Source organism: Sinocyclocheilus grahami, unplaced genomic scaffold (genome assembly GCF_001515645.1).
Source record: "Sinocyclocheilus grahami isolate Dianchi unplaced genomic scaffold, SAMN03320097.WGS_v1.1 scaffold141.1, whole genome shotgun sequence".
NCBI lineage: Eukaryota > Metazoa > Chordata > Actinopteri > Cypriniformes > Cyprinidae > Sinocyclocheilus > Sinocyclocheilus grahami.
In genome coordinates this window covers 429178-437641 of record NW_015505320.1, presented here as the reverse complement: position 1 = coordinate 437641, position 8464 = coordinate 429178, and the positions used below count along the sequence as shown (strand labels likewise).

Genomic DNA, 8464 nt, shown 5'->3' with positions numbered 1-8464 from the left:
TCTGCAGCACACCGGCCCTCCAGAACCGAGTTTGGAGACCCCTGCTGTAAAGAAGTCATCACTGACTCTTGTTGGATGAACCTACAGACATGGACACAATTCCTTTGAAAGCTCTTCATGTGTTTGGTTGGAATCCCAGGGGACTTTTGTGTACATCTGGATTATCTTCATGCATTTTTCAGTTGGTATCTTAAATCTGGTTTACACAGTGAGCACTTTAAATGCCTAAGGGTAATGGAATGTACTGTGAAACGTATGTAAATGCCGACCTCCATTTCATAATTCAAACTACGCATGGTCCCACTTGATGTTTAGCCAGCATGAGGGCAAGCAACAAAACTGTGACGTGACTTTTCAACTCGGCATTTTATTATTTTCTTTTTTGTATAATATTTTACAAAAGTTTTTTCTTTTTTTATTATTATTATAGCTATTAGCTACTGTGTATGATATGTCCTTTAGCAATAGTCTTCCTAAGACGTGGTATGCTGTGCTCACGCATCCCAAATGAAGGAAAATATGTACTAATATATATGTATAGATATACCTGAAAATATTCTCTAATAAATCTGCAAATTGATTTTCATAATAAAAAAATGAAAGCAAAAAGTCTTTCCCCCTCAAAACATCTGATTGTAGCCCCATATGCTAAACCTGGTTTCCATGGCAACATAACGAGGAACACTACATTTTTGGCTGACCCAGGTGTGCTCCAATACACAAATTATGTAATTTACAAAGCAGTAATGCATAAAAGCACATTCAATAAAGCATCAACTGTGCTGCACGCAGGGTTTTATGGGACAAAGCAGACTGAATAGTCAATGTAAAGCTATCTGAAAGAGAACTACATTTCTAGTAAGTGCTGCAGAAGAGCTTGAAAACTATGCTATTAAGGCAAAGGATGGCTAATTTAAGGAACTAAAAACGTAGAGAAAGGTTTTCTTTTGTTCAACTGACAATTTTATATAGATGTCCAGTGCTTACAATGATATATAGAAATACATAATGATTATATGAGAAATACAATACATATAATAAATAATAATGACACACACACACATATAACACAATATGTGTTATTAATGTGTTATTAGTGTGTTAATAACACAAACACACACACACATATATAATGATTTAAATGTTTAATTCTATTTTGTAATATATTTTTTATATATATTTATATTAATTCCAAATGTCCAGTGCTTACAATGATATATAAGAGAAATACATAATGATTATATGAGAAATACAATGCATAAAATAAATAACAATAATAACACACACACACACACACACACATATATATATATATATACCGGTATATTAAAATATTTAAATTATATTTAATATGATTTTTATATATATTTTAATTATATTTATTTATTTATATTCATTATATATTTATAATATTAATTATATTTATATTAATTCCAAATGTCCAATGCTAACAATGATATATAAAAGAAATACATAATGATGAGAAATATTATAAATTTACACTTACATTTAGTCATTTAGCAGATGCTTTTATCCAAAGCGACTTACAAATGAGTTCTGTCTTAGCCAGGTTGAGTTGAAGGTGATGGTCCGTCATCCAACAAGAAATGTCTGTTAGACATGCTGAGATGCGAGCAGCTATCGTCGGATCATCAGGATGGAATGAGAGGTAGAGTTGAGTGTCATCAGCATAGCAGTGATATGAAAAGCCATGTTTCTGAATGACAGAACCTAGTGATGCCATGTAGACAGAGAAGATAAACTTGGCACAGTTTATCACATACACATACAATGCATATAATAATATAGAATGTTTTTTATATATTCTATATATTTTTATATATATCTTTATATATTAACAATGTAGACTATGAAGGGGAAAAACTTAAGAAACAAATTTACAGTCTTGTATTGTATGGGTACAAACACTTTTAACCCAGACTTGTATACTCTGAATTGTTCATTTCTATCCTGTTCTAAAGATTTGAATTATCTAATGCCTTTGTATCTCATTTAGGCAAGGAGGGAGCTGAAACATGACAGGCTGGATCAGGAGCTTCACTATAATGTTTTGGGAATCAAACCAGCAGCATAGAGCAAAATATGGCTGCTGGGGTACCTGCATGAATCAATTCTCCTGTGACTGTGAGCCACTGCTTCATTCTCTTTTCTCTCTCTCTCTTTCTCTCTTTGCCCCCCACCTCCTCCTTCCTTTCTCAGCAGTATTGCAGTTTCCATGCGGACTGTTAGATGGACCGCTGCTATCTGAGAGAGAGCAGAGAGAACTGTGACTTCAAAGCATGAGAAAATGATACAGAAAATACTCTGCCATCAGCAAAATTTCAGGTTCCAGAGGACATAACGCTAATGCAGTAAAAGTATTTTCCATCCCCATTTACTATAAATACATCACACTGTAAAAATACGGCAACTGTGCTGTGCCAAGTCAAATGTTAGCACAAATCATTTGGGACCTTTGCGAATCTAAAGGCACAATGAGAATCCTGGGGCTTCTAAGGGAGGCTGTGAAGTGAGGCAGAAAGAAGAGACAAATCGTCTGCATAGTCCTTAAATAAAAGAGTAGAGTGTCTCAAAGCAAAAGAATAAAGGTAAACATCTTTAACATTTACAAGCACAAAATTCATGGGTCAGTTTTTATGTATTTCATAATTAAAAAGGCCAAAATTCTTTTTAGTTTTACATTTCAGATAGCTTAGAAAACAGGTACAAACTCATACCTACTTTCTGTTCATCTGTTTGGATCTCACTGGATACTCTTTCAATATACTGTGCTTAAAAACGTATTATGTTAGATTAACAGTCCACTAGACTGTTAGCTGCCTCACTAAATTATAACTGTCTTTTTAACTGCCACGGGGTACAGTCTACTCTTAAACTGTCCTGCATTTTCAAAGCTTTGAAAGGCCTATTTCAGATGAGAACCGGAGGGCTTTATGATTAAGGCTGGCTCACGCTGATCTGGTGCCAAGTGTCAAATTTGCCTGCAGGTACAGATCCACCTACAGCATCTAACACATACCTAGGGCTTACTCAAAAGAAGCAGAACACATCCCACTGAAGCCTGTATTTGCAGTTGTGTATGCAACAATAATAGAATAGCACAGTGTAACTACACTGAGAGGAGAAATTAAAAAAGATAGTCCACTCAAAATGAACATTTTGTCTTTATTTATTCAGTTTAATGTTGTTATAAACATGTACGACTTTCTTCTGTGAAACAAACAAACAAAAAACAAAGAAATGTTTTTGAGAAATCTTGGAATGGAAGTCAGTGGTAACTAGAACTGTGTGGTTACCAACATATTTCAAAAATATATTTTTTTATATTCTGCAGAAGAATGTCATACAGGTTTGGAAGGACATGAAGTTGAGTAAAAGATGACAGAATTTCCATTTTTGGGTAAACTCTTTAAGTATTTACAATGCCACCAAGTGATATCTTTTAAATCAGTGCTTTTATCTATATATTACATTTTAATTTATAATGATCTTTTTTTATGTTGTTACTAGCACTTAATTAATAATTTCTAGTAAGTAATCCAATAGTATAATCTTCAGTAATCTTTACCAGTAACTAAAATGATCGTTTATAAATTACTAGTAGGCCTACTTATTTCAACAACAACTGGGACACTAGAATCCAATAAAAAGTACTTGTAAAGCTGGAATAGATAAGCTTAAGATAACTAGAAAAAAATAATATCTACAGAACAGTTACAAGCAGAACTGGAAATACCTCTTCTTCATAATGACTAGTCACTAAAGAAACTAGTAGCCTAGTACTAGTGTCTAATTAATAAATACTGGCTTAGCTAACAGCTATTCAAAGAGCTTAAAAGGGGGCTAACTGAATAGATGCTACAGTGCTGGAATAAAATGTTGTTGTCTCCTAGTATTCCTATGCTACTACTAGTATTAGGTAGGCCTACTACTAGTATCTAATCAATTGTCAGACATAGGCCTACTAGTGAAACTGAAAAAGGATTGGATTACTTACTAGTATCTGATAATAAAAAATACTAGTAAAAACAGATATCAGTTAGTTCAAAGGAATACATGTGATCAATAGCACTTGGAAAGTAAAGAAAGTAAAGAAAAATGTAAAAAGGAGATATATAACTAGTCAAAATAAATCAAATAGGCCTATCATCAAATGAAAGATTAAACAACGTTTAAACTGGAAATAGTCTCTAAATACTGCTGTCAGCAAGCAGAACATACAAAATTGTTTTCTGTTTTAAAATGCAAAATAAAAAAATTGTTAAAATAAGAATATTTTGTTCTTCTGTTGTCGCCCTTCTTCCATTGCACTGTTGTGTGGACGACATTGTGCACCAGCGCCCTCTTGGGTCAGCAGCCGTTACTGCACACTGCGGTGCAAGATGGGCTCGGGTTCGGGGCGCTCAAATGTGTTGCTTATGAAGACTGGGTCGATGAACCGCTGCGTAAAGTGTGCTTCTTAGACCGCTCGACAGCTCAAAACCCCAAAAATCCCATCGAGCAGCGAAACGGCTCGCCGACAGACGCAACCAAACCCGTTGGCACCCGATGAAGGAGGGTGGAGAGGGCAGAGCTGGCGAAACTGATTGGTTTTCGATTTTAACGAAGAGCCGCCTTATTTGACTCAGAACCGACTCAGCTTTTTCCCAGGAGAGAAAAGCAAGTTTGTGTGCGAGAACGCTGTCACCAGTGGTGGGGGGACTGACTGGGTGGACACTGGTGCACGGAGGGGGTGGTGTTTGTTTGGTAGGGGGGGTAACAATCTGCGCGAACCTGGCCCTTTAAATTACCTCCACAATCACTGTAGAAGAGGTGAGTATACAACAAGCTCTTATTTTCTGTCTTCCTTCTGGTTTGTAACCGAGCATCCGTTTGCTTTGCCGAAACGCCTGTGTTTTTCAATGCGTTTGCGTTAGCGCTCCACTCCACCGGTGTCACGAATCCGAAACCGATTGGATTTTCCGAGCCTTGTCCGGTGGGGTGGGGAGTGGGCTTCTTATCAGTAACATTTAGTACATTTTATATGTCTGCTTTGGGGGGAAAAATATGCGAGGCCAAGACTGGCATTTGGGTGTTTGCGGCAATCAAGCGTTGCTCTCTGGCTCAAACTAAAGCTTAACAGGCGAGAAGCAGCAGCAGCTTTCCTGCGCCTCCTGTCAACACCTTTACGCCTTGTATATGATCTTATTCTGTGGCTGATATTTAAAGCGCCGGGTCATTGTGGGCTTGGACATTGTATACATCGTTTGATGGAGTCTTCAGAGCTATAGGCAGGGAGGCGTACATAGCGTACCGTTTGTCAAAATGCCCGCATTGTCTTTCCATCAGTGTGAGCAAGGCCTACTAACAGCAACAGAGCTCTGGAGCAAAAAAACTGCGTTAGGGCAGATATGCAACTGACTGCACTTCTGCATCGTTTTGGGCTGATTTATTGTGACGATGTCATGATAAACTGTTGTCTGAATGCAGTAATACAGCTCTGGTCTTGAAAAAGCTCAAAAACTCCCAAACAGCACCAATATCATCTTCACAGGCCTGCTTTTCCTTACATTCATGCTGGAGTTTACTTACAGGCTTGTGCATATTTATCAGGCATGTACGTTTCCTTTTTATAGGAAAGGAATATTTCTTTTCACCATAGATCTCGGTTCATAGTGGCTCTACAAAATATCTAGTGAACATCCCACTGGGGCAAAGGAACAGAAAACTCTATAAGATGTTTAGATGAATGGGGGAAAACCTTGAGAAGAACCAGACTCGACTGGGGAGCCCATCCTCCTTTGGCAAGACTATTACAATAAATGTGGATATGCCAAAAATCATCTAGTTACTTAGTATGGGTAGTACTAGTAATGTTTAGTCACATTTAGATAGTGTCTATATATATATATATATTAGTTGCATTTCAAATTTCATTAAACTAATTATATATTATGGTATTTTAATAGTATATGATTTTATTTTTTTTTATTCATATTATTAACATTTGTTTTATTAGTATATTTAATAGTATATTATTTTATTATAGTATTAAATATATAGTTTTTGTTTAGAATTTATAGTTTTGGTTTATAGAACAATACAACATAGAACTCTAGAAAGACTTTATCATACCTTTTTGAGTTTGTTGCTTGTTGTTGTTACCTAAAGAAAATCATCTTTTTACACTCAGCACTTCTCTAGTGGTCTGTTGTATTATATTGTGCATTTTGTTATGCATGCCAAGAAGTTTAATTTTTGTTGTCATAGTTCTCCTTTATAGGGAAACCTCTGAGTTGTTTTAAATAACCAGGTTCCTCCTGAACAGAAAGAGCAAGTAAATTCAGCAAATGAAGTATTTGATTTGCTCTGATCGATGGAACTTACTACATTTGGAGAGCTGATGGATCGCTCCTGTTTACCTATTATAGAAAGTGACCTCATGGCGAGCCTTTATCATGGTTTTGGCAACATTACCGTACTGAGCCACATAATTCACAGTGTGCTAGTACACGGTGCTCTGGGTCTGGTTAGATTTACTACAGAAGTCTAACCTGCCATGCCATGTCCTATTGATGTACGTAATGCTGTGTACTACTGTATACTCACCTGACATATGCTACTACACGTCTGTTATATGTCACATTGTCTAGTGCAGGTGCAACTACCACCTCCCCCTCCCTCGAATATACAAACATAACAATATAAAAGCATGTGTCCATATTGGCTTTGTTTTTATTCAGCTCTCATGCTTTGTGAAAGACTGTTTTGTATATGTATTTTAGTAGTGTGTGTAGATAGTGGATATAGATATATTTATGTAATTTAGCAATTTTGTAGTATGTATATATTGTTAAATCACCAATTATAAAGTATTTAAAATCAATTATCTCAAGCTAATAAGATGGCTTGAAGCGACCTATATTTTTCCTGTGTGAATGCTTCCAGGGACACGAATATAATTACATCTGGACCTGCTCCTGTGCACTAATTACAGAACCGGCGCACTCCACTCACTTATTCCATAGGAACCCTAATTAAAAAATAAAAGAGTACTTACATTTTCTGTATACAGTAACAGATGGTTGGTGAAATGCGGAAGATGGCCACTTTGTTTTGCTTGGCTAGGATCATACTCCGAGCTCCATTGAATGAGATGAGATTAATTATTCATAGGTTTTGATTTTGCCACCTCGCATCTCTCTCTCTCATTCTACTCTGGTTTGTCTGGTTGGAAATGTTTGTTTTGACAACATGAATAATGGTTATAGCTGTAATGCACATTATTTCACCATCTCGTGTACAACTTTGAAAGTGTATGACAAAAGTGCTGCCAGTTATGATTAGACTGTAAATAGGTTGGGCTATTTTATTTTGAATGCAGTGTTGCATATTTGTAAGATTGATTTATTGTGAAATGTTTAACTATTAATACAAAAGTCTATTAAGCTTGTATATTTTTAATTGTGAAAATTTTTTTTTATCATAATGCTGCATTGGTGTAATAAAAGTCAATGATATTCAAACATTAAATGGTATTAATAGTTGCAAAGAGAAAGAGTAAAGGTTTTCAGTGACCCAAGTGAAAACAGGTTGGAATTTACAGTATGTGTACACTTGCTTGGTTAAATCCTGTCTGAGCATATTTCCATGTTACGATTAGAGGGGGATAGAAACAAAACCTCACAGATGGTGGTTAGGGCAGATTAATTCTGCATAGCTACTAAAAGTAGATTAAGATTGCAATAATGCTAATTCTGACCTAATCTGTATTATATGAATTATGTTAGTGGCCTTGCATCAGTACACTGCCCCCTGGTGATCAAATTGATTGTCCCCCCCCCAAAAGGGCAATAGAATATACGGTCTGTACAGTATAAAAACCATTACGCCTATGGGATGTCCCCACTTTTCACAAATGTAAACCTGTCTGCATGTTACAGCACAGTAGGGCTATTGCAGACAGAAACAATACTGTACTACATCGATGTTTCCTGTCGGCTCAATTTTTGAGTGGACTGTGCTGTTCCGATGAGCATGAACTGTATACGAGTGGAGCGACTGAGCGGAGCGCACACACATAGAGCGGGATAATACGCAGAGCGTCACACCACGTGAAAGTGAAACCGGAGCAGTGAACAAATTTTCGGCAGCCGAAATTTCGGTACATCTCTAATTATTGGCGACATCAGAAATGGATATTATATGATAGATGCTTTTTTTTTTTTACATTTTAGCAATTTAAAAATATTAAAAAATTATTTTTTACACGGCACCCCTGCTCTCCACAGACGGCACCCCAGGGTGCCGCGTCACCCCGGTTGGGAAACACTGGTCCAGAAGACAATCATTGACACCCTTCACAAGGAGGGTAAGCCACAAGCATTAATTGCCAAAGAAGCTGGCTGTTCACAGAGTGCTGTATCCAAGCATGTTAACAGAAAGTTGAGTGGAAGGAAAAAGT

At 36.5% G+C, this 8464-nt stretch overlaps 1 protein-coding gene across 1 annotated transcript in view; it reads left to right on the top strand.

The window, feature by feature from the left end:
- The first annotated feature begins 4385 nt into the window (after nt 1-4385).
- gng7 (guanine nucleotide binding protein (G protein), gamma 7) overlaps nt 4386-8464 on the top strand; it is a 27752-nt gene continuing 23673 nt past the window's right edge. Inside the window, exon 1 of the mRNA XM_016280456.1 lies at nt 4386-4833. The gene's annotated coding sequence lies outside the window, so the exon portion shown is untranslated. The remainder of the gene's footprint in view (nt 4834-8464) is intronic.